This window comes from Anomaloglossus baeobatrachus, chromosome 1, assembly GCF_048569485.1.
Source record: "Anomaloglossus baeobatrachus isolate aAnoBae1 chromosome 1, aAnoBae1.hap1, whole genome shotgun sequence".
Taxonomy (NCBI): Eukaryota; Metazoa; Chordata; class Amphibia; order Anura; family Aromobatidae; genus Anomaloglossus; species Anomaloglossus baeobatrachus.
In genome coordinates this window covers 300,646,892-300,669,849 of record NC_134353.1, presented here as the reverse complement: position 1 = coordinate 300,669,849, position 22,958 = coordinate 300,646,892, and the positions used below count along the sequence as shown (strand labels likewise).

Below are 22,958 nucleotides of genomic sequence, written 5' to 3'. Positions count from 1 at the left end.
TGTTAGCCCAGATAGATAGAGCGAAACGGCAGCCCACCGCAGGGGATAGGGTATCCGCAAACACCCACTGAGATCCCAAGGGTCAGTTTTCGCGGGCACATCTCCCAACCAAAACCAAACTGGGAGTGGACTTCCCCATTCCATACGAGGTTGTCTAAAATAGAAGGAAAATACAGAGTGCTGGAGGAAGGGATATTAGTACACCAGCCAGCTGGAAACCGAGTACACCCGGACGCGGCAGCCGGCCACTGACACCTTGGTTTACCAGCAGACTCGTGTGCATTCATTCGTGAGTACACCAACATCCTCCGGTCCGGCCCGGTGCATCACCACCAACAGCCATCACCTCCCGTGTTCTGGACACTGAGCCCTGTGGCATCCACCCCTACCCACGGAGGGGTTAACATCCAGCTGCCATTCCATCGCTCCTGGGTGCTCCCCAACAGCAGCGGTGGTACTCTATCTTACCACACACCGTGGGTGGCGTCACAAAGTATCCACAACAATCCCCCCGTACATATATGCCCCTCTTATTTGAGTGTCCGCGCGACACCTGGGTCCGGAGAAGTCTCAAGCCACTGCGGATCCGGATCCGAGCAGCCCAACTGCTGACGTGGGGGAGGCACAAGTACCAAGCATGGTAGTGCTTGCTCATATTAACAGTTTTAGGCCTCTTTCACACGTCTGTATTGCCCTCCGTGTGCTGTGTTTATGGCACACGTGTGTTCTCCTTGTGCTATCCGTGATCACCTGTCCCTGTCGTTGCTGTCCGTGGTGCTGATCTTCGGTCTCCGATCCTGCAGACTCCCCGCTGCTGCTGCTTCCGGCCCGCAGTGGAGTGAATATGCGATGAGCATAATGAGCGGGGGTTGGAAGCAAGTCCCAGCAGCGGCAGAGACAGCAGCGCTGGAGAAGGTGAGTATAGAAATTTCTTTTATTTCAGACACGTGTGTTTTTCTGCGTGTCACAATGATCACATCCGTGCGGTCCGTGTGACAGCCGTGATGTTGGAGAAAAACGGACATATCTACCTGTGTGGAGCACAAAAGCACATCTGCTCCACACGTACACACGGTCCATGGCAAAACACACATATGAGTGCAGACCCATTGATTTTAATGGGTCTACGTGTGCCCGTATCTCCGCCACGTGAGGAAACGGACCAAACATGTACTGGAGACACGGACGTGTGAAGGGGGCCTAGTGCGCTTTGTATATTCCTGACCCACAGGCACAGCTGACATATGACTGCACAGGTTTTTATGGTAACAAAAAAAAAAACCAAAAGCTTCCATTTTTGCAAAAATAAAATCTTGTGAATTTTTCCCTGCAGGAAACTAGAGGTAAATTGCAATAAAATGACAAGTGCAGAATAAAAAAGTGTGGGGGGCTTTATGGGAGCCTAGAAGGTGAAAGACCCGTGTGATGAGCTGACAGGACTCAATGAGAAGTTCCATGGCGTCTGCAGGGGGCACTGAGCACCGTCACCAGCCGTGAGAGGCGCTGCCAGGTTCCCGTGCCCTCCCTTGTCAGCTTTGTGCCGTCCTTCTCTGGGAGGGGCAATGGACACAGTCCCTGTGTGAGGTAACGAGAGAGAGGAAGAGAACACCCAAGAGAGCCGCCGACATATAAAACACAGGCGGAAGTTCTGCGAAGGAGACGTCGCCAGCCCCGGAGTCCTGAGCCGTGCTGCCCGCGCCTGGCACTGCGCTGCCCTCACAGGTGGGTGTACCTGACATACAGGGCATTACACAGGCTGCCCGCCCTGTATGAGGACAGTGTGTACAGCGCTGTGCACTATGCTGGAGATATACAGCTATATACACATGTACACAGTGATTGATGCTAGGGTGGGGGCTGCCCGCCCTGTATGAGGACAGTGTGTACAGCGCTGTGCACTATGCTGGAGACATACAGCTATATACACATGTACACAGTGATTGATGCTAGGGTGAGGGCTGCCTGCCCTGTATGAGGACAGTGTGTACAGCGCTGTGCACTATGCTGGAGACATACAGCTATATACACAGTGCTTGATGCTAGGGTGGGGGCTGCCTGCCCTGTATGAGGACAGTGTGTACAGCGCTGTGCACTATGCTGGAGACATATAGCAATATACACATGTACACAGTGCTTGATGCTAGGGTGGGGGCTGCCTGCCCTGTATGAGGACAGTGTGTACAGCGCTGTGCGCTATGCTGGAGACATACAGCTATATACACATCTACACAGTGATTGATGCTAGGGTAGGGGCTGCCCGCCCTGTATGAGGACTGTGTGTACAGCGCTGTGCACTATGCTGGAGACATACAGCTATATACACATCTACACAGTGATTGATGCTAGGGTGGGGGCTGCCCGCCCTGTATGAGGACTGTGTGTACAGCGCTGTGCACTATGCTGGAGACATACAGCTATATACACATGTACACAGTGATTGATGCTAGGGTGAGGGCTGCCTGCCCTGTATGAGGACAGTGTGTACAGCGCTGTGCACTATGCTGGAGACATATAGCAATATACACATATACACATGTACACAGTGCTTGATGCTAGGGTGGGGGCTGCCTGCCCTGTATGAGGACAGTGTGTACAGCGCTGTGCGCTATGCTGGAGACATACAGCTATATACACATCTACACAGTGATTGATGCTAGGGTAGGGGCTGCCTGCCCTGTATGAGGACAGTGTGTACAGCGCTGTGCACTATGCTGGAGATATACAGCTATATACACATGTACACAGTGATTGATGCTAGGGTGGGGGCTGCCTGCCCTGTATGAGGACAGTGTGTACAGCGCTGTGCACTATGCTGGAGACATACAGCTATATACACAGTGATTGATGCTAGGGTGGGGGCTGCCTGCCCTGTATGAGGACAGTGTGTACAGCGCTGTGCACTATGCTGGAGACATACAGCTATATACACAGTGATTGATGCTAGGGTGGGGGCTGCCTGCCCTGTATGAGGACAGTGTGTACAGCGCTGTGCACTATGCTGGAGATATATAGCTATGTACACAGTGATTGATGCTAGGGTGAGGGCTGCCTGCCCCTGTATGAGGACAGTGTGTACAGCGCTGTGCACTATGCTGGAGACATATAGCAATATACACATGTACACAGTGATTGATGCTAGGGTGGGGGCTGCCTGCCCCTGTATGAGGACTGTGTGTACAGCGCTGTGCACTATGCTGGAGACATATAGCAATATACACATGTACACAGTGATTGATGCTAGGGTGAGGGCTGCCTGCCCTGTATGAGGACTGTGTGTACAGCGCTGTGCACTATGCTGGAGACATACAGCTATATACACATCTACACAGTGATTGATGCTAGGGTGGGGGCTGCCCGCCCTGTATGAGGACTGTGTGTACAGCGCTGTGCACTATGCTGGAGACATATAGCAATATACACATGTACACAGTGATTGATGCTAGGGTGGGGGCTGCCTGCCCTGTATGAGGACAGTGTGTACAGCGCTGTGCACTATGCTGGAGACATATAGCAATATACACATGTACACAGTGATTGATGCTAGGGTGGGGGCTGCCTGCCCTGTATGAGGACAGTGTGTACAGCGCTGTGCGCTATGCTGGAGACATACAGCTATATACACATCTACACAGTGATTGATGCTAGGGTAGGGGCTGCCTGCCCTGTATGAGGACAGTGTGTACAGCGCTGTGCACTATGCTGGAGATATACAGCTATATACACATGTACACAGTGATTGATGCTAGGGTGGGGGCTGCCTGCCCTGTATGAGGACAGTGTGTACAGCGCTGTGCACTATGCTGGAGACATACAGCTATATACACAGTGATTGATGCTAGGGTGGGGGCTGCCTGCCCTGTATGAGGACAGTGTGTACAGCGCTGTGCACTATGCTGGAGACATACAGCTATATACACAGTGATTGATGCTAGGGTGGGGGCTGCCTGCCCTGTATGAGGACAGTGTGTACAGCGCTGTGCACTATGCTGGAGATATATAGCTATGTACACAGTGATTGATGCTAGGGTGAGGGCTGCCTGCCCCTGTATGAGGACAGTGTGTACAGCGCTGTGCACTATGCTGGAGACATATAGCAATATACACATGTACACAGTGATTGATGCTAGGGTGGGGGCTGCCTGCCCCTGTATGAGGACAGTGTGTACAGCGCTGTGCACTATGCTGGAGACATATAGCAATATACACATGTACACAGTGATTGATGCTAGGGTGAGGGCTGCCTGCCCTGTATGAGGACTGTGTGTACAGCGCTGTGCACTATGCTGGAGACATACAGCTATATACACAGTGCTTGATGCTAGGGTGGGGGCTGCCTGCCCTGTATGAGGACAGTGTGTACAGCGCTGTGCACTATGCTGGAGATATACAGCTATATACACATGTACACAGTGCTTGATGCTAGGGTGGGGGCTGCCCGCCCTGTATGAGGACAGTGTGTACAGCGCTGTGCACTATGCTGGAGACATATAGCAATATACACATGTACACAGTGATTGATGCTAGGGTAGGGGCTGCCTGCCCTGTATGAGGACTGTGTGTACAGCGCTGTGCACTATGCTGGAGACATACAGCTATATACACATGTACACAGTGCTTGATGCTAGGGTGGGGGCTGCCTGCCCTGTATGAGGACAGTGTGTACAGCGCTGTGCACTATGCTGGAGACATATAGCAATATACACATGTACACAGTGATTGATGCTAGGGTGGGGGCTGCCTGCCCTGTATGAGGACAGTGTGTACAGCGCTGTGCACTATGCTGGAGATATATAGCTATATACACATGTACACAGTGATTGATGCTAGGGTGGGGGCTGCCCGCCCTGTATGAGGACAGTGTGTACAGCGCTGTGCACTATGCTGGAGACATACAGCAATATACACATGTACACAGTGATTGATGCTAGGGTGGGGGCTGCCTGCCCTGTATCAGGACAGTGTGTACAGCGCTGTGCACTATGCTGGAGACATATAGCAATATACACATGTAGTTTCTCCTGTACAGTCCCATTCAGTGGCCGAGGTGGATGTGATATTTATCTGCTGGAGATCTAGATTTATTATCTCAATGATGATCCTCTGAAAGTTCTGGGGCAGATGATCGCGTTATAGCGCCATCATGCTCCGTGGCGCCTTATCACTATAGAGGCTGCTATAACCTGATTTATCACCCGTAAACATGCAGCTGTGTAAGATGTAATAAAAGCCGTAAAGTCCCAGGTACACTGAATGGGCAGAAGGATCATGCACACATTACACCTACTGAAGTTTAGGACATCCCATAATAAATCCATAGGCACTAGTAAGGAGAGGATCCCTTGCAGCTATGACAGCTTTACTCTTACCTACGACCCCGTTAACCCTTCACCAATATAATGTACAGCTGGCACAATGTAATCAGCCTGGCATTCACCAAGCCCAGACTCGGCCATCAGATGGCATTTAGAGAAGTGTCTCATCACTCCACCCTGCCCTGGAGGCCATTAACGGTATGCTTTTCACCACTCCGGCCAGCATTGACTTTGTGCTTGGTAATGTAAGGCAGGTGTAGCACCCAGGGATATGGGGCACTCTGTTCCGGGAAGAGTCTCTATTGGGAATGTCACGGTGGTGGCTGTTACCCGGTTCCGTGCCCTGGGCCCTTTTTGTAATGGGGATATTTATAGGGGAGAATATGGTAATGTTCACTTGCGGTGTTGCGGCTAAGTGTAGGGAGCCGCCGCTGCAGACTGTCTCTACTAGGACTGGTGGTATTAGCAGCTAGTATGGTAGTCCCTCCGCAAGTAGGGTTTTGCCCCAGAGGGTTTATGGTGCAGTGAGCGTCGGAAGAAGGGAGTCCACTCAGATATTCAGTGCAATTGGTTTACTCATTGCTGGTAGATGTTAACTGGTTGCCAGAGGCCGGCTGGTTTCGCCTCCAGGTCCCCTTCGTCCCAGTGCCAGTTTGGTTCTTTAGTACCTTCTTTCCCTGCACCTGTCTCTGGTAAGTGGGTCCCTGTGGCATAGAACACTGGGGTTCCCCGTTCTGTGGTTTGTCCACTTCTGTCCGCCTGACGGTAGCATGAACCCTGTGGGGTTGGAGTCTCTGGTCCTGTCCCCGGTTCTCCCTTTGCTACTGGGCCTTCAGATTCTTTAGGGTCAGCAATGTCCTTAATAGTTCCCTTTGCTGTGCAGGTGTTAACAGGTCGGCTTGAAGCTCTTTTCTGTCCTAGGGTCCTGTACCCCGTCGATGTGTAGTTCCGGAGTACTCCACCGGCAACTACCTCTCCTGGGTTCCAGGTCACAGTCAACCCGAGTCAGGGTGTCACTTCACACTCCTGCTGTCTTGACACTTTCAACAATAACCGCAGTTCTGTCTACTGTCTTTCCGACTACTCTCCAGTCTGCCCCTCCCACCTGGTCAACTAGTGGACTGAATTGGCTCCATGTCTAGGTGGCCATCCATGGTTCCACCCTAGCTGTGTACCATTGTATGGGGGATTGTTGGGGGAACAACTGGGATTACCTGGGTTTTTGGTGTTACCAGCACTGGGGTTCTGGGTCCCTAAGGGATTAGGCCCTGCGTCCTTGTGGGGATGCAAAACCTTGTAGCACCCTGGTGGGTTCAGGGGTGCTACACAGGCATTCAGCAGGGCGGCCATGGCAGCTGCTAGAGCAGATTTTGTACTGATGTTCTTGCCATAGGAGGTCTGGAAGTCAGCAGAGGGTTTGTGTATGGACAGTGGGTCTCAGAACTTAGCGAGGGTAGGTCTATCCTTAGGTCATCCCATCAAAATCTGATTGGTGGTGCGACACCTGGTACCCCTGCGGACCAGCACAGGCGCCCGGAAGTTCTCAGATACTGCTGTAACACAGCAAACTATAGTGCCAAGAGCTACAGATCCACCCTTTGAAATGATGGAGCTGCTGTAGAACTGCTAAAAGGCAGATGTGCCAGGTGTTATATTGATGGCATATCGTAAGGATAGGCAGTCAGTAAAAATGGTAGTGGCCAGCCCCTGTAATGACCCCTCTGTGCCTATGCGTGTTCTGTCTTCATGCCTGAGCTGTAGGGGTTCCAAAACGCTTATTTTTTATTAATAACATATAGTTGATTAAGGAGAATTTAGGAGGGAAGGAAATGTCATCAACAGTCTGTTTGCATTTGTGGCTCCTATTAAAGGGAACCTGTCACCTAGAATATGCGTTCTGACCTATCAGCAGACGCATGTGTGCCCTAATTACACCTCCCTACCCCTCCCTGTGCTGTAAAATTGTATAATATGAAAGTAATAAACATTTTATTACCTTCATATTTCCTATGTAAATTGGAGAGCTTCTGGTCACAGGGGTGGCGGCTTGCCTCTGCATACTTTCCGTGGTATCATGCCCCTGTGGGCGTGATACCATGGAGTCACATGAGCAACGTCACCGTCGCGCTTTCTTTACTGCGCACGTTTACACTTACTATTGCGGCAGGCTTCTTTTCCAGGTTCTCCTTGTCAGTTTCAGACACACACTGCGCATGCGCAGTGCGCGACTGAAGCCAGCGCGCGACTATAGCCAGCGTGTGAACACCCGGAAAAGAAGCCTGCCACAATGCGCGCAGGATAGAATGAGCGATTGTGACGTCGCTCATGTGACTCCATGGTATCACGCCCACAGGAGTGTGATACCACGGAAAGTATGCAGGGGCAAGGCGCCGCCCCTGTGACCAGAAGCCCTCTAATTTACATAGGAAATATGAAGGTAATAAAACCGTTTTTTATTACTTTCATATTATACAATTTTACAGCACAGGGATGGGTAGGGAGGTGTAATTAGGGCACACATGCGTCTACTGATAGCTCAGAACGCATATTCTAGGTGACAGGTTCCCTTTAGGCTATGTGCGCATGTTGCGTAAATTCATGCAGTTATGCTGCGCTTTGTAGCGCAGTGTAACTGCATGCGTCCTGCGTCCCCTGCACAGTCTATGGAGATTGTGCAGGGGCCGTGCGCACGTGGCGTTTTAGAGCGCAGCGCTTCGGCTACTGCCGAAGCGCTGCGTAAAAAGAAGTGACATGTCACTTCTTTCCTGCGCTTTGCCGGCAGCTCCTGCACTGTCTATGGCAGGAGCTGCAGGCAGAGCGCATGGAATCGGCGCTCACTACAGACATTTCTGCAGCGATTTAAAGCGCACATGTGCTCTTCAGATCGCTGCAGAAATTTCTGCAGTGACTGTACGCAACGTGCGCACATAGCCTCCAAGTACTTCACTCCAACTCAGTGAGCTCTTTAGACCGCCCCATTCTTTCTGTTGAGGTGGACTGCATGGCTCAGGGCTGGATATTATATACCGATGGTAATGGGGCTCAGTGAGAACCTGAATACAGTGAGCAGCACTGTGGCTCAGTGGATAAAATATATAGATGAATAAAATAATAATGAGGTATCTCAATACTTCTGTCCACATGGAGTACGGTGACTTGTGCATTGTAACTTGTATGATTCCTGTCACTCTGATCAGTTAATGATTGGTAAATGATTATAATCAGTAATGAGGTTTTGTAACTATTGAAGCAAAACATCCTTTGCTTTGTAGCACTGCATGTGATAAATCTCTGCAGTAATATCGGCACCAGTTCAGACCTGCTGCACCACCTTCTACAGGTATAGAGGCCACCACCATCATTTATTAGCCAGCAGAGGCATAAGCTGTGTCTCGTGGGCTACATTTTTTTGGCCTGTGGTGACACTATATGGGAATTTATAAAGGTTTTCCAAGTTATTCTTTACCTATGATGTGTCATTGTGGTCAAATGACCATACCCTGGTTCCAATGAATGGCCTCGCCTACATCTGTGACGTATTGTGAAGTTGATCATCAATCACATACTGTACATTGGGCAGGGATATCAATCTCCGCTATTGATCCTTTCCTTGTGGGACTGAGACACGTGCTCAGGGCTTAAGGAGGACTTAGCGGTTATTATAAAAACATCAGAGTAGAGGAAATTGTAACTTTTGTCAGATCTGATTTCACTTGATATTACAATGATACAGATATTACTTTCATTTTCCCAAAATGAAACCAAAGCCTGGTGAAATGCTGAGTGGTAGGATTTGATTTAGTTTTTGTTGACTCCTCTGGCCATAGAATATAATGGAAGAAATAATTCACCTCTCTTTATCATGAATTCGCCTACATGTAATCAGTGAAATGAAAAAATGTACCTCCCGTCAATTTACAGAGCCTATACTTTACATCAAACTGAATATTGTTACTTATCTACAAAGAAATAAAAAGTCCCTGTGTATAAAGCAGCAATAGCCATTTTAAAGAGATGACGGGTTCTCTTTAGACCGGGGCTATACCGCGACTTTGATGATGACACTTACCACGTGATCAAGGTTCACTACGTGCTGGTGGTATATTGCAGCGCAGAACAAATGAATGGCCTGGCATTGCAACCTCGAAGGTACAGTGACAGTCACAAACAAATCTGATGAGGTTGGCCTTGCTTATCGTAATCCGTCTCCTTGGAGTCTCAATGCGATATAGGTCTACAAAAGTTGCAGTGTAGACTTAGCTTTAAACTGCGTAAATGTATGCTCTCTACAAACTGCTAGAGGCCCAGCTTTTGGCTGAAAGTGCTAACATGTTCCACTGCCACATCCACAGCACACTAAGGCCTGTGTCACACATCTGGCACGCATGCAGTACAGTACATTAATTTACAGTGGAAGTGCGACATCATGGGGACAAATGTGGTTGTGCATGAAGGACACAACCGCATGGTGTCGTGCTTCCACTGTAAATGACTGTACTGCATGCGTGCCGGATCCAGCATCCGGCGAAATGCCGGATGTGTGAAACGGGCCTAAGAAGATGCTGTAATAACAGGATTGCAGTTGTTTTGTTTTTTTTTTTTTTCTAGCCACCTTCTCCTCCTGTTGCTCCATAAGACAGGAATCCATCTTCCACTTCTTCTTACCTAACTACATCCAATATGAAGATGGTATCATCTTCTGTGTTTCCAAGCTGTACATCTTCATTTTGACCTCTCAGCTGAGAAGCAGAAAGTCTCACACTGCTGTCAAATTGTGAGACAGCAGAGAGCCCTAACTTCAGCCTCATTCCTACAAGGGCCACAGCTATAAACACTAAATTTGACAGGATTTATTTATTTTTTTTAAGTTTTCCTAATTATATTTATTGAAGAAAGAGATTTTATTATTGCTTCTAGGACACAATAGGTCCTTCCTTAGGATGCGCACAACAGCTTTAAGCGGGCTTTACACGCTACGATTTCGCTACAGCGATCTCGTTGGGGTCACGGATTTTGTGACGCACATCTGGCCGCTGTAACGATATTGTAGCGTGTGACTCCTAGGAGCGATTTTGGATCGTTGCAAAAACGTACAAAATCGCTCCTCGTTGACATGGGGGTCCGCTGCCAGTTATCGCTGCTGTCGCTGGGGCGAAGATGATCCTCGTCCCTGCGGCAGCACACATCGCTACGTGTGACGCCGCAGGGACGAGGATCATCTCCTTACCTGCCTCCCGGCCACAATGCGGAAGGAAGGAGGTGGGCGGGATGTTGCATCCCGCTCATCTCCGCCCCTCCGCTTACATTGGGCGGCCGCTTAGTGACGTCACTGTAACACCAAACGGACCGCCCACTTAGAAAGGAGGCGGTTCGCCGGTCACAGCGAAGTCGAAGGACAGGTAAGTATGTGTGACGGGGGTGCGCGATTTTGTGCGCGACAGGCAGCGATATGCCTGTCGCGCACAACGATGGGAGCGGGTCTCATGCTAGCGATATCGGGCCGGATATCGCAGCATGTAAAGCCACCCTTACACTTGGAAAATCCTCAGTTTTCCAAGAGGAAGACACTTCAGGAAACACCAACCTAAGCAGTTAAGTATATTCAGAGTGGAAAATGCCTGAAGAATGATCATCTTGCTTTGTTTTATCCGCTTGGCGTCTTTGGAAACATGAAGTGGTGAAAAGACCCTCCAAAGACTGAACACAAGTTGTTTTTACATAGGAATGCATATGTCCATTGTTTTGAGTGTTTGGTGATTTTTCAGGTGGGTTTTGGACTTAACGAGACTGAAAAAAAACAAAAAACACGGCGCAAACTTGCCCTTAAATTGCACAGGCGTCTTTTCTCTGCTGACTGCTCAGGATCTGGCCTACAGCTGAAACTACTACCGTAACAATTCCTGCTATCATAAGTTCAAAGCCACACAGCGGCGTGAGGCGGAGACTTGGATTCCGGTAAACACATTTCTTGCGAGTAACTTCTGACAGGCCGAAAGTCAGAAGTTATCACCAGTTCCCAATGCATCTCTGCGAAAGAAAGAACGAGGCTCTCATAGAGATGTATTGAGTTGTGACTTCTGGTGTGCTCCATGAAACACTGGAGCTGCTGGTAAGTCACAAATCACTGAGAACGATACCAGAAGATGTCGAGGGAATAGGTGAGCATCAGACTTGGGGCTCTTTTCCATCTGCGATTTCCAAGTGCGATCCGATAAAAAAAGTCTGATTGCACTCGCACCAGTGTTAATCAATGGGACAGTTTCCTGTGTGTGTTGGTGTGTTTTTTTTTTTTTTTTTATTTTTTTTTTTTTTTTTTCCCCATCACATGAATCAGGCTCTCGGTACAATTGCAGCAAGCTGCGTTTTTGCACCAAGTCTCGACTCACGTGTGTAAAATCACACTGCACTCGCATGTTATACGACTGCAGTGCGGTGCACGCAGAGACAGACAACGGAGGAGATGGGAGAAAGTGCTCCCTCCATCTTCTCCGTAGCTGCGATGCGATCTCAAGATCGCATCAGTTGCATGACCCTCAACTGGCACCCGCAGCACAGGGTCATTAGCATATCACTCTCACATCAGAAGTGGTACATAAGTGGAAAAGAGCCATAAAAGACAACCTGTCAGACATCAGGGAACCTATCAGCAGATTTGGGGCCTACAAGCTGCGGGCACCACTAGTGGGCTCTTAAATACCGCATTCTAACATGCTGTATATAAGAGCCCAGGCCACTGTGTAGAACTTTATAATACTCACCTAAACGGTTGCTGCGGTAGAGTTGGGCCGTATGGGCATCTCGGTTCTCTGGTGTCGGTGCCTCCTCTTTTGGCCATCTTTGTCCTTCTTCTGAAGCCTGTCTGCTTGACGCGTCCTATGTCTTACACACTCACCAGTCCTGCGCAGGCGCACTACAATAGTTTGATCTGCTCAGGGCAGATCAAAGTGCGCCTGCGCAGTACCTCAATCCTGCGCAGGACCTCAATGCCAGTATAGTGTGGATAACTTAGGACGTGTCATGCACCCCGACTTCAGATGAAGGACGACAAAGATGGCCAAAAGAGGAGGCACCAGCACCGGAGAACGGAGACGCCCATATGATCCAACTCCACCGCAGCGACCGTTTAGGTAAGTATTATAAAGTGGGGCCTGGGCTCTTATATACAGCATGTTAGAATGCTGTATAAAAGCCCACCGCTGGTGGCCGCAGCTTATAGACCCCAAATCTGGTGACAGGTTCCCTTTAAATTTAAATGCACCACTCCAACAGTGCAATAAAATAAAATGCTGTATTGGTGCTTCAAGCATATGTCATTCTTTGTTTTTGGGAGCCTGGGAAAACAAAAAAAAAAAAACCCTTTCACTTGTGGATTACAGCTGAGATCTCTGATAATCATTTTATTGAGAGACAACATGTTGAACAAAAAATATTGTCCGAAATGGCAACTTTTTTTTTGCGTTCCTTCTGTTGGTTTTTATATCTTGCTGTTATTATGGAAGAAACCCTCCAAAGAATGAACTACAACTTGTGTGTACCTGACTAGTCAGTGATCCTGCTGTCCCATATGATGTGCACATACATGCATGCATGCATACATACATACATACATACATACATACATACATACATACATACATACATACATACATACATACATACATACATACATACATACATCCAGACACGTGCGTGGGGGAGACTATTCAGTGCAGCTGGTGGAGGGCTGTCTGGGTCTTATTCAATGACTTCCTGGCAGACCGGCCGCACTTTGTATGTAATTGTGCTGGCTGAGCTGGAGCTCTGACTGTAAGGGAGGGAGCCATATACAGAATTCCTCAGCCTATTGACAACTATGGGGAATCTGCCTGCTTTTTAATTGGCACCAAAGCCAGTGTGATTGAAGGGAGTCAATAGGGCAACAGACCTGACATATACTTTTCTGTCGTTCTGCCTCTGCAAACGTGAAGGATCTGGAATATGGGAATGTTACAGATCACTAAGAAGTTTCAAAGCAGGTGTGCGTCAGACATTACAGCTAAGAAACATTAAGCCATTTCCTCCCGTCAGCCATAAGGATTTGACTAGAAGGGTATTACAGTGTCTGTGTGGTAACTCATTTGCTAGAGAGCTCAGGGAAGGTAGCAAAGTGAATTGGACATTTCACTGTACTGTATGTGAAATGACTTGTAGGATTACATCCAGTTCTTTAAAGGGAACCTGTCAGCAGAAATTTTGCACTAAACCTAAAAGATTCCCCCTCTGCAGCTCCTGGGCTGCATTCTAGCAATGTTCCTGTGTTCTTGTGCCCCCTTACTGACAAAACTAAAGACTTTGTAAAGTGGTACCTTTTTGTATTCAGATCTTGATAATGGTACACGGGGGCGGGCTCTCTGGTGTCCGTTATTCTGCCTCCTGCTGCTTTTGGCCTTCCCCCTATCGCGCAATTTCATACCTCAGGTGATCTCGCGCATGTGTCGTGCCACTCTTGCGGGACTGTGCAATGTGACTGCTGGTGACGTGTGCGCAGGCGTGAGATTATGGGCGGCGCTGTGATTTTCATCAAGTACCTGCCCATAATCTCGTGCTCGCGCTTTCACTGCCGCCGCCTCCACCGTTCTGCGCAAGCGCTGGCCAGCTTACCTCACATCACCTCTTTGAAATTGCGCGATGGGGGACAGCCTAAAGCGACAGGAGGCAGACTAACGGACACCCCCGTGTACCATTATCAAGACCTGAATACAAAAAGGTACCACTTTATAAAGTCTTTATTTTGGTCAGAAAGGGGGCACAAGAACACAGGAACATTGCTAGAATGCAGCCCAGGAGCTGCAGAGGGGGGATCGTTTAGGTTTAGTGCAAAATTTCTGATGACAGGTTCCCTTTAAGATATGTAGCTTAGGATTTATAACATAACTACTATGGAAGCCTTCAAACACAAATGAGGAGCATAAATTGCATTGGGAAAAAGATGCTTGGCCTCCATGGCACTGATTTAAGAAACTAGGTACGACATGCCATGAGTTATCCTCGGTATACAGAGCTATTTACACACACTGAGTCCTCTTTACACGACCTTTTCAGCATTTTAAAACCCTTGAGAAAAATCTCCAATTGGTTTCAAGGATTTTATAAGTTGTGTCCCCCCCCCCCCCCCCCTCCTCCAAGGAGAAAACCTCCTACCCTCATAAGACTACTCTTTGTGGCATTTTGTACCTCAGTACCTGTACCTCAGTATTTGTTAGGCTCCTTTCACACATCAGTTTTTTGCCATCATTCACAATCCGTTGAATTTTGAAAAACGGATCCGGCGACTGATTCTGCTGGATCCGTTTTTTTTTTTGTCGAAAAAACTGATAGCGACGGATCCGGCGCCGGCCGTCATTTGGAATAATGGAAGCCTATGGGCGCAGGATCCGTCGTCATCCATCAAATGATGGAATTTGGCGACGGATTCCTTTAACTGAGCATGCTCAGTTGGGGTGTAAAAACACTGTTGCGCTGTAAAAATTGATTCGACGGATCATTTTTTTTCGACTCATCCGCTTCATCAGTTTTTCCACAATCTGCGGCAGATCTGTCGCGCCAACGGATTGTGACTGATGGGGGGGGGGGGGGGGGGGGAACAAACTGATGTGTGAAAGGGGCCTAAGCCAAAACCAGGAGTGACCGAATCAGAGGAAAAGAAATAATAGAAACACTGGCACCAGTTCTGTATAACTTTTTTTTTTTTTTTTTTTTAAGCTTACAGATACTGATATAAAATACTGAATGTGGCAGTAGGTTCACACATTATAAATTTGGTGCACATTTAAAAGGACCCTATGTAGTCTCCAACCACTAATAACCTGCAGATATAGGGTTAATCTGAAGCTTGTGGCTGTGTGCCCACGTGTGCGTATTGCACTGCAGTGTGACTGCATGCGTCCTGCATCCCCAGCACAATCTATGAAGATTGTGCATAATCCATGCCCACGTGGTGTTTTAGAACGCATCAATTTGCATGCTGCCAAATCGCTGCGTTCTAAAAAGCAACATGTCACTTCTTTCGTGCGCTTTGCATGCTGTCTCCATTCTGTCTATGGGAGAGGCAGCATCCAGAGCGCACGAATTCTGCAGTCGGCAAAGTTTCAGAACGGAGCTTTTTAGCTGCGCTCTGAAGCGCACATGCAATGACAAAATGCTGCGGTGCAGACTAGCGCACACACGTGGGCACATAGCCTATCAGTGTAACAGGTGCATTTTATTGGGGCCATTCTAAATGCACAGTCATACCGTGACCAAATCCTGAGGCCCATTGTTGTGCCATTCATCCAGGACCATCCCCTCATGATGCAGAATGATAATGCATAGCCCCATGTTGCAAGGATCTGTATACAATTCCTGGAAGCTGAAAAAACATCCCTGTTTTTGCATGGACATGTCGTCATCCATTGAGCATGTTTGGGATGCTCTGGTTTGGCATATACAACAGCACGTTCAAGTTCCTGACAATAGAGTAGACAAACGTTCCACAGGTCGCAATCCACAACCTGATCAACTGTGCGACGGATAGTGACTGATTGTCTGACCCTTCCCCCTCCCCCTGTACCCCTACTGCCGACCCCCCCCCCCCCCTTCCAATACTGTAAGACATTTTATGCTAGTCTATTATTTTTGCCAGCCTAAGGCACACCTGTGCAATAATCACGACTCTAATCAGGATCTTGATATGCCACACCTGTGAGGTGGATGGATTATCTTGATAAAGGAGAAGTGTTCACTAACACATATTTAGACAAATTTGTGAACAATATTTGAGAAATGGGCCATTTGTGTACATGGAAAAAGACTAAAGGCTGCTTTACACCAGACAATCTATCGTGCGATAGATCGTCGGGGCGCTGGCGATGCCGGCCTGTGTGACACCTCCTAGCGACGCAGTATCGCTCACAAATCGTGAGTTGTGTACTGCTCGCTAGGTTCCATAATATCGTTTAATTTAGTTGTTCATCATTTCCGGGGTAGCACACGCCGCTCCGTGTGACACCCCGGGAAAGATGAACAGCAGCTCACCTGCGTCACGCGGCCGCCGCCGGCTATGTGAAGGAAGGAGGTGGGCGGGATGTTTACGTCCCGCTCATCTCCGCCCCTCCGCTTCCATTGGCCGGCGGCTGTGTGATGTCGCTGTGACGCCGAACGCCCCTCCCACTCCAGGAAGTGGACGTTCGCCGCCCACAGTGTGGTTGCACGAGAGGTATGTACGTGTGACGGGGGTTACTGACTTTGTGCGACACGGGCAGCGATTTGCCCGTGACGCAAAAAGGACGGGGGGGTACGATCGATTGTGCAATTTCTCAATCAGTCGTACCGTGTAAAGCAGCCTTTAGGCTATGTGCCTGACTCTGTATCTGCGGATTTTTCTTCATCAAAATCCGCAGCTTTCCCCCGGAATCCACACCTTTTCATAGGTGCGGATTTTGCGTTTTTTTTTTTGAATAGGCAAAATCCGCACGAAAATCCGCAACAATAATTGACACACTGCAGATTTTTCCGCACGAAAATCCGCATGATTTCCGCTGCGGAAGAATCCGCATCGTGGGCATAGCATTTCCCAAATGCCATAGAAATGGCTGGCGAGTAGCTGTGCTGCAGATTTCTGGAAAATCCGCGGCTTTTCCGCGAGAAATCCGCGCATTTTCCGCAGCAAGGGCACATAGCCTTAGAGCTTTGACAATTGGGAGCAAAAACAAATATTGCGTTTTTTATATTTTTTTTTTTTTTTTTTTTGTTCACTGTAACAGCAGAGTGTCGAATCTCAACAGCATACATTGTGCACACTGTCATGATTGCCTGGTATTCCTTGTGCTAGTCGGCAGTCATACTGCTTGCATGTGATTTACATACTTTCAGTCAACTGCTGACTAGGCTCTGCTGACTTCTTTTGAGAAGTTGAACAAGTCTAGTCAGCATGTGACTGCAAGTTTGTAAATCGCAAACATACGGTCATGTGACTGTTGACTAGACTGTAGGATATCGGGTAATCATGACAGTGTGCCCGCTGTTGCGATTTGGCAGTCTGCTGTCATATAGGGCGACTGCAGACATTTGGGTTAAGCCTGGACAACCCTTTCCTTGCAGCTGTTGTGCCAGTAAGTGGCTAAAGATTGGGTTCCCTTTTTAAAGGGGTATTCTGATGTTGTAGCTTCAGGATTACACCAATACCAGCTGTCTGTTTGGAAGGGGCTCTGAAGGCTGCCCGTTCAGATCAGTGGCATGGCACGCTGCGTCTCCTGAGATGTGCCAGTCCTCCAACACGCAGTATTAGCATCTTAGGCTGGTTTCACACTACGTCTTTTTAACATCCGTTGAAAACGTTATTTTAGCGGAAGTACGGATCCAGTGCAAATGCGTTTTCATTTCAATGCATTTGCAATGGACTCGCGTCCACCTGCGTTCACCTGCGTTTGCGTGCGTTATAGTGCGGATCCGGTGACTTGCAGTTTTTTAACATGTTTCAAAAACGCTACTTGTAGCGTTTTTGAGCTGCGTCAAAATACTGCAAGTCACCGGATCCGCACTATAACGCACGCAAACGCAGGTGAACGCTGGCGTGCTGATAGACAGGATCCTGCTTTTGTACTGAGCATGCCCAGAAAGTACTGAGCATGCCCAGAACCAGTCTCGCGTGATCTGTCTCTCTCTCCTCCTCCCTCCCTCACCCTCTCTCTCTCTCTCTATCTGTCTTTCCCCCTTCCTCTCTCCCCCACCTGAGAGCTGCGGACACTCGTAACCAAGGTAAATATCGCGTAACCACTTCTCTTAGTTACCCGATGTTTACGTTGGTTACGCGTGCAAGCAGCCCTGCTCCTAGCAGCTGCAGACACTCGGAACCAAGATAAATATCGGGTATCCAAGGCCGATGTTTACCTCGGTTACCAGCGTCTGCAGCTGTCAGAAGCCTCCTCCCAGTCTAGTTCCCCTCACTCCCGATCACATGACTCCAATGCCCGCCCCTAAACATCCAGTGCAGGATCCTGCAAAATAACATATGCGTTTGCATACGTTTATTTGCTGTAAAAGCAGGATCCGTACTTCCGCTAAAAAAACGTTTTCAACGGATGTTAAAAAGACGTAGTGTGAAACCAGCCTTATCTAACAATAAAGTCTACACCAGTTCTGGATGCGCACATTTAGCATATGTACCATTGGCTTAGGCTGGTTTCACACTACGTTTATTTAACATCCGTCCATAACGTTTTTTTGCTGCAAAAGCGGATCCTGCTTTTACAGCAAAAAACGCATGCAAACGCATGTCTTATTTTGCAGGATCCTGTCACTGGATGTTTAGGGGCGGGCATTGGAGTCATGTGATCGGGAGTGAGGGGAACTGAATGTGCCAGACTGGGAGCCGGCATCTGACAGCTGCGAGGCTGTAACCAAGGTAAACATCGGGTATTTACTTTGGTTACAAGCGTCTGCAGCTGCTAGGAGCCGGCTGCCTGCACACGTTACCAACGTAAACATCGGGTAACTAAGATAAGTGGTTACCCGATATTTACCTTGGTTACGAGTGTCCGCAGCTCTCAGGTGGGGGAGAGGGAGGGGGAGAGAGACAGAGAGGTAGGAGAGAGAGAGACTGATCACGGAGGCTGGTTCTGGGCATGCTCAGTAGAGCAAGCAGGATCCTGCCTATCAGCACGCCAGCGTTCACCTGCGTTTGCGTGCTGTTTAGTCAGGATCCAGCAATTTGCAGTATTTGGACGCAGCTCAAAAACGCTACAAGTAGCGTTTTTGAAAGATGTTAAAAAACTGCAAGTCGCTGGATCCTTACTATAACGCAGGTGAACGGATGTTAACGCGAGTCCATTGCAAATGCATTGAAACGAAAACGCATTTGCACTGGATCCGTTTCTGCGTTAAAAAAACGTTCAGGACGGATGTTAAATAAACGTAGTGTGAAAGCAGCCTTAGTGCTACAAAGCCTAATGTCTGGACCCCTGTCACACCAGCCCTTAGCTCTCTACTGGGAGGTCTTCCCAAATGACAATATTTCACACACGGCCGTTCCACATTGTGTAGTGGCTAATGTCTGCTGAGTGTAGCGTGAAGGGCAGTTGCTGGGTGTGTTTGGTTGCATAATCGCAAGGCATGAAATGGCTGGGGATGAGTTATTGTGGATCTGTATTAACTCTGCATTTGCTGCTCTGGATATAGACATCCATTGGTCTCAGTTGCCCTTTCATGATGCTGTAAGCATTCATACAATGCAGATCAATGGACAACAGCTGACACATTCCACTGTGGATTTCTTTTCTTTATTTTACCCACTCAGCCCACCCTGCGATGAGACCGGCACTACATGCCAACTAAAGGTCGTGCATGAATCGAATAATAAAAATCCCTGTCTGAATGGACTGCCACTAAAGTTGTAATACAGAAAGGTCAGTGAGACTTTGTTTATAAAGGGAACAGAAGCTACACAGTGACAGCGTGCCTCAGCCTCCATAAGGCTACTTTCACACATCAGTTTTCTGTATTCAGGCACAGTCCTTTTTTTTCCTGATCCAACGGATCCTGAAAAAAAAGTGAAAACCGTATCCACCGGATCCGTTTTTTTAACGGATCCGTTATGCCGGATCCGTTAAAAAACGGATCCGGTGGATACGGTTTGCATCCGTTTTTGCATCCTTTTCGTCCGGTTTTTGGCTGGATCCGTTTTGTTAATTACATTGGTGCATGCGCAGTTAACAAAAACGGATCCGGCGGCCGCATCCGTTTTTTACCGCATTACGCCGGATCCGGCGTCCATAGGCTTCTATTGTAAAACACGCCGCATCGCGCCGGATCCGGCGCGATGCGTTTTTTTTGCCGGACAAAAAAAGTTGCAAGCTACGTTGCCTCCGGCCGCCGCATTTATTTATTTTGCCGCATCCGGAAAAAAACGGATGCACCGCAAAGCCATCCGGTACAATCCGGTAACAATGCAAGTCTATGGGGAAAAAACGGATGCGGTACTGGATCCGTTTTACCCGTTTTTTTCCGGATTGAACCTGATGGCAAAAAACTGATGTGTGAAAGTAGCCTAAGAAAGACTGGCATCCAGCCCCCTCCCAAAATACAGGCTGCAGCCTCTAGGAAAACGGAAAAAAACTTTTTGATGCATGGCATTGCCAGCTATGAAGCGAACTACTTTTTTTTTTAAAGAGGTTCAGCAGCAGCAGAGGTGTTTATGTTCAGCATTCATGTAATGTAATGTATATCAATCCAAATAAGGTTCAGCTATTAAAATTTGTAGTCCAGTGTTGTGCACAATACTGAAGCAAGGTGGCCAGGACCCAGAATACAGTGGCTAAATGACAAGAGAACATCAAAGGACGTATTAAGTTACCTATCACTAGAAAAGCCCTTCAAAGATTACCACTCAGGAGCAGCATCAGGGCGTACATTATGGGTGGAGTAAGCACGCCCTGCACTGCAGGCCCACCGACGAAGACCACAGCACCATAACCCATGTTTCCTGGGGTGGCTGGATGCCCCAGCCTCTCCTTTTTGTTGGGGTGGCTGGATTCCCCAGCCTCTCCTTTTTGTTGGGGTGGCTGGATTCCCCAGCCTCTCCTTTTTGTTGGGGTGGCTGGATTCCCCAGCCTCTCCTTTTTGTTGGGGTGGCTGGATTCCCCAGCCTCTCCTTTTTGTTGGGGTGGCTGGATGCCCCAGCCTCTCCTTTTGGGACCTCCCATTGCTTGGGTCCTGTACGTTATACGAGCAGTGATGAATTTCCCCCTGGGAGGAGATATGCAGGGTAATATACCTTTTTGAGTTCAGAACATACTACTTGGAGTTCTTTTCAAAATCTATTACAGACTGCGCTCCAGGCCGACACAAATCTGGAAGTGCAGATATGAGTAGTATCAAGACTACCACCTAATATCACACCTCTTGCCAAAGAGAAGCGGCTCCAGTCATCACATTGTGTGTACTAATTAAATATAGCAGGATAAAATTCAAGTATAATTTTGCGCATCCACCAAATCTATATATATGTCTGTCTGTCTGTCTGTCTGTCTCCAAAATTGTGTCATTACAGTGACAACCAGCGGATTAGCCGCTGGGCTCGGCCTGGCCCCGCCCCCCGCACGCATTACCTGAACCCACTTGGAGACGCCCGACTCCCAGGTGCCGAGCCCCCCCCGCACGGATTGGCTGCTCGGCTCGGCCTGGCCCCGCCCCTGCTTGTATTGGGCGCTCGGCCAGGCCCCGCCCCTCACGCATTGGATGCTCGCCCTGGCCCCGCCCCTTGCACGCATTCCCCCGAACCCACACGGAGACGCCCGACTCCCACACCGGCAGGACTAAGTGGAGAAAAGCCACTAGCTTACCCCGCCTGCTGACACACGTGTGCCGGAGCCGGCGTAGGCTGGTAACTATAGTACACATCGGGTAACTATAGAAACCGCTTTCCTTAGTTACCCGATGTAACTAGCTTACCCTGGGTCCCGCACACGTCGGCACTGTCGCTTTTAATAGTTACCTTTTCTTCACTTTCTCGGCGCGCTCCCGTGCACTGTGTACACTACAGTTGCCGCGCGACAAGCTCCGTTCACATGTTGTCATGTGACCAGGAAATTGAGGCGCAGCCACTGTCCTGTACAGTGTACGGCTGCTTTCAGACGTCCGTGTCACACATAGCACACATGCATGAGTATATATACACACACACACAGCAGACACACATGGATACACCAAGCGCATACACACACTCTGCTGTACACTCACCCAGCGATGCGGTCCCCGGCTCTGAAGTCCCCAGCGCTGTTCCTGCTTCCAGCTCCTCAGGGCACTGAATATTCAGTGAGTATAATGAGCGGCGATAAGGAGCGGGAGGCAGCAGAGCCGGAGACAGCATCTCTGGAGAGAGGTAAATATAGAAAATATTTTCATTAAAAAGACCCATATTTTCTCCGGTATGTTTTACACTGATGTCGCACGAATCACATCAGTGTGCAATCCATGTGACATCCGTGCTGCCGGAGATGCCTGCGTGTGTGAGTGCGGGGTCATGAAAAGTCACATGGTCCATGTGCAAACACGGACGTGTGAGGCACATCAGAGAAAAACATGGGTACGTGTGACATCCGTGTTACAAAACGCATGTCACACGTACCTAAAACACGGACGTCTGAAACCAGCCTACGGCAGCGCGCCGGATCCGACAAAGTAAAGAAAAGCTGGATGTGTGAAACCACTAGCTTACCCCGGCTCCCGGCACACGTGTGCCGGAGCCGGCGTAGGCTGGTAACCATGGTACACATCAGGTAACTATAGAAACCGCTTTGCTTAGTTACCCAATGTGTAACATGGTTACTAGCTTACCTGGCTCCCTGCCCAATCAGATCGTTGGTCTCCCACTGTCAAACACGCCGATGCGTGCTGCACAGCAGGAGACCAACAAGCAAAAAATAAACCAGCACTGTCGCTTTGCATAGTTACCCAATGTGTACCATAGTTATCAGCTTACCGACGTACGCTGGTAACAAATGGTACACAATCCTGTAACTATGGAAAGCGCTTTCGTTAGTTACCCAATGTGTACCATGGTTACCACCTTACCCCCGGCTCCTGGCACACGTGTGCTTGAGCCGGCGTACGCTGGTAACCATGGTACACATC

General features: G+C 48.7%; 1 protein-coding gene across 2 annotated transcripts in view; it reads left to right on the top strand.

The window, feature by feature from the left end:
• The first annotated feature begins 1,565 nt into the window (after positions 1–1,565).
• PDLIM5 (PDZ and LIM domain 5) overlaps positions 1,566–22,958 on the top strand; it is a 256,555-nt gene continuing 235,162 nt past the window's right edge. The window contains exon 1 of one of the 2 annotated variants that reach the window (XM_075351036.1): positions 1,566–1,722. The gene's annotated coding sequence lies outside the window, so the exon portion shown is untranslated. The remainder of the gene's footprint in view (positions 1,723–22,958) is intronic. The other variant, XM_075351045.1, reaches the window with a different exon arrangement.